Raw genomic sequence first — 3587 nt, forward strand, 5'->3', positions numbered from 1 at the left:
AAAATTTAAAATTCTAGAATATCAGAAGCTTGACATTTGAAAGATTTAATTTAGTTTTCAATATTAAATTGTCAAATTTTAACCGCTTTGAATTCAAATTATTCAAATTTAAAAGTCTTCAATCTTTAATTATTTATTTTGAACGCTTTTAATTCTAAAGAATTAAATTTAATAATTTAACAGTAATTTTAATTACTCTTAATTTTAAACTATCCAATTTCCAAACTTTGAATCTTAGATATACATTTTTTCACATTTTGACATTGTCATATTTTAAAGTTTTTCATCTAAGATCATTCTAATTTCGTGATTCTCCAAATCAAATTACAATTCTTTAATTTTTAACGCTTCGACTTAGAAATTACACAATTCAACTCCTTTTTCTAATTGAATTGTCCAAAATCGTTGGTTCAAATGTTAAGAGCTTGCAATTCGAAATTATTCATTATTAACTAATATTTCAAAAATATTTAAAACCTTATATTAAAAAATTGGTTTAATAATAGATTTTTAAATTTTCATATTTTCATGTTAGTAAATAAAAATTCAGAGACAGGAACGCGCGATTTGCGCGTGTGCATTTGCTGCTAGTGTACAATAAAACGCTTATCTGTACTTTCCTTTATTAGACACAATAATTTCATTAGACTTCCTATTATATGATTTAAAAATCAATTAATTTCTTGCAAAAAGTTTGCTGAAATTTATCGACTTCCGCAATTCATAATATATGTGAAAAACCCGTGGGTTTTGGAAAGAAAATTAATTTTTTTATAAACCGGGAGAAATCACGAATATTCACCGGGTGAACCGGGAGAGAACCGGGAGACGAAAATTTAAAAAAAATGACCACCCTGAATGAAAAAAAAAATCAGAAGAAAATTTTCGACGATATGCGAAAAAGAGAAAAGAAAATCTAACGTGGCTGATAAACAATTTTTTTTATCTATTTGGTTGTAAATTAAATTTTTGTTTGGTTGAGAATTTATTTTCTTAACTAGAAATTTAACTATTCCATTATTGGCTCAAAATTGATGATTATGAGTATAAAGTTCAAGTATCATATTTTTCGTTATATTATATTTTATTAGAGCAAGATGGAACTATTTCGTTGAAGAGTCGTTTTTTTCTGGTTGCAATTTTTTTTTGTAATCTGAAAATTAAACTGTTTTATTTTTAGAAGCGCGCTAAAAGATAAAAAGATAAAAAAATGTGTTTACAACACGAGAATATGAATTTTTAACAACGAATTTTCTAAAAAAAAAAAGATATTTCAACCAAAAATATAAATTTTTTACTATATTCAATGCGTTTTTAACTATAAAAGCCGATTTTCAATCAAATACATAAATTTTCAACTGAAAAATGTAAATTTTTAAACGTAAATAGTATTCCTACATTATCAGTTGAAAAAAATATATTAAAAAAACGACGTTTCAACAATATCTTTTCATTCAAACAAATAAATTTGCAATAAAAAAATTAAGTTTCAACCAAAAAGATTACTTTTCTATCAAAAAATACAAATTTTTAACCAAATCGTTGAATTTTCAACTAAAAATGAAATATTTTCAACTTAAAATAGAAACTTTGAATTTTAAGCTAAAAAAATTAATTGTCATCCAAGTAAAATTTATTGTGAACAAAACGGTTAATTTTTCAACTGAACAGATAAAGTTCCAACCAAAAAAGAATAGTTAAATTTTCAGTTCGAAAAATTAATTATCTATTAAAAATTTCAACAAAATCAAATTTTTTACCATAAAAATGATTTAACATCTAAAAATATAAATTTTTAACTTTAATTTTTTTTTAGTTGTAAGTGAAAAAAATAAATTTTTAGTATAGACAACGAATTTTAAACAAAATAGTGAAATTTTTAACCAAATATATTATCTTTTAATAAAAAAAAGATGATGTTTCAACGAAGATCAAGTTTCAACAAAGAAGATCAAATAATAAATTTTCAATTAAATAAAATGTTTTTTTCATCAGAATAGTTAAAGTTTTAACAATAAAAATTAATTTTTAACAAAAAAATTTAAATTTTCAAACAAAGGAATGAATTTTCAACAAAAATGAGGAATCATCAACCTAAAAAATGGATTTTTAACAAAGCAGTTCCACGCTCAACTGAGTAGTTGCATTTTCAACCAAAGAATATTTTGATTTTAAAGAAAAAACTGTCGATTTCAACCAAAAAAGACGAATTTTTAACAGAGTAGTTAAATCCTCAACCAAAACAGATTAATAAAATATTTAAACACATTTTAAAAGATATTTACCGAATTTTTCCTGTAATTTTTAGAAAATCCTGAAAATTAAAATAAAATTCCTTAAAATATTTCAGTTATTTTTGTTTAAAATTTGGTAAATCTAAAAACCTTTTTAAATATTCTCTTAGAATAATTTTTCAAAATGAAAAATCATTTTCAATTTTGCTGGGATTCTTAAGATATTTTTATCCTTTTGAATCCTACAATTCTTAGACATCTGATCAATATTTCATTTAAAATCTGCAAAAATCTACATTTTATTTTAAATTTGGATGTGTCTATTTTCAGCGGAATTTCGTTACGAGTAGCCGAATTTTGTCGCATAAATTATTTGAATTTTAAGTTTTAAATTATTCTTGAATTTTTTCAAAAATTCTAAATATCCCTTAAAATTATTCAAATTAGTTTTACAAATAATAAGTGTTTAATTGCTCTTCATACATCAAAATTCAAAAATTTCACTATCAAATTAAACATTTCTTAAATACAAAAATCAACGTTATAATCTGGAAATTCTTCAATTTTAAACGGATTTAGAATCGGTTTCTCAATTCCTTTATTGTGACTTTTGAATACTTAAAATACAGACCCACTTGAAAAAAAAATTTATATTTACAGTTCATAAACTAAAAATGTTTTTTTTTTCAACAATTTTTAACTTCAAACGCTTTAAATTTTTTTCAGTCTTCAAGACAGCATTTTAAAATTCTTTAAATTAAAAACTTAAGCTTAAAAAAATCTAAAGTGAAAAATGCGTTAATTAGAAGATTTTCGAATCACGCATTGTAAACTAAATGATAGCTTAATTGAAAAAGATAACAATTCAACTAATTATTTTTAAAACCTGTTGAAATCCAACGTAGACATATTTTTCTTCTAAAAATTTGTAAAATTTCCGGTTTTACGGTCCAGCGGTCACCTTGATAATACATACTATGAAATACAAAAATTTTTTATTAACATCAGTTTTATATTTTAATTCAAAAATTGCGTAAAACAAAACAAAAAATCGCGCACGTAGCGCGCGCGTCTATTTTCTACTTTAATACAATTTGCGATTTCTCATAAAAGTGCTGCATTTATTAATTTTTGTTAATTAAGTTGGTATTTGAAAAAATATTTTATATTTGAAAATTTCTAGAATGAATGATAATCCTAAAGAAAAATTAAAAATAAAAAAAAAATTTTAATTCAGTTTAAAATTAAAAAAATTAAAATTATTCTACCTGAAATTGATGCATCAGTAAAAGGACACTTTCGGTAATTATAAGTGGTTACAATTTTAGATTTCTGAATTTTTATTAACAACAC

The 3587-nt window shown here is 22.7% G+C and overlaps 1 protein-coding gene across 2 annotated transcripts in view; it reads right to left on the reverse strand.

Moving 5' to 3' along the window:
- The window catches only part of LOC117171453 (ectopic P granules protein 5 homolog), a 73278-nt gene that overhangs the window by 51064 nt on the left and 18627 nt on the right, over positions 1-3587 (reverse strand). The gene's annotated exons all lie outside the window — the stretch shown is intronic.

This window comes from Belonocnema kinseyi, chromosome 4, assembly GCF_010883055.1.
Source record: "Belonocnema kinseyi isolate 2016_QV_RU_SX_M_011 chromosome 4, B_treatae_v1, whole genome shotgun sequence".
In the NCBI taxonomy this organism is placed as follows: domain Eukaryota; kingdom Metazoa; phylum Arthropoda; class Insecta; order Hymenoptera; family Cynipidae; genus Belonocnema; species Belonocnema kinseyi.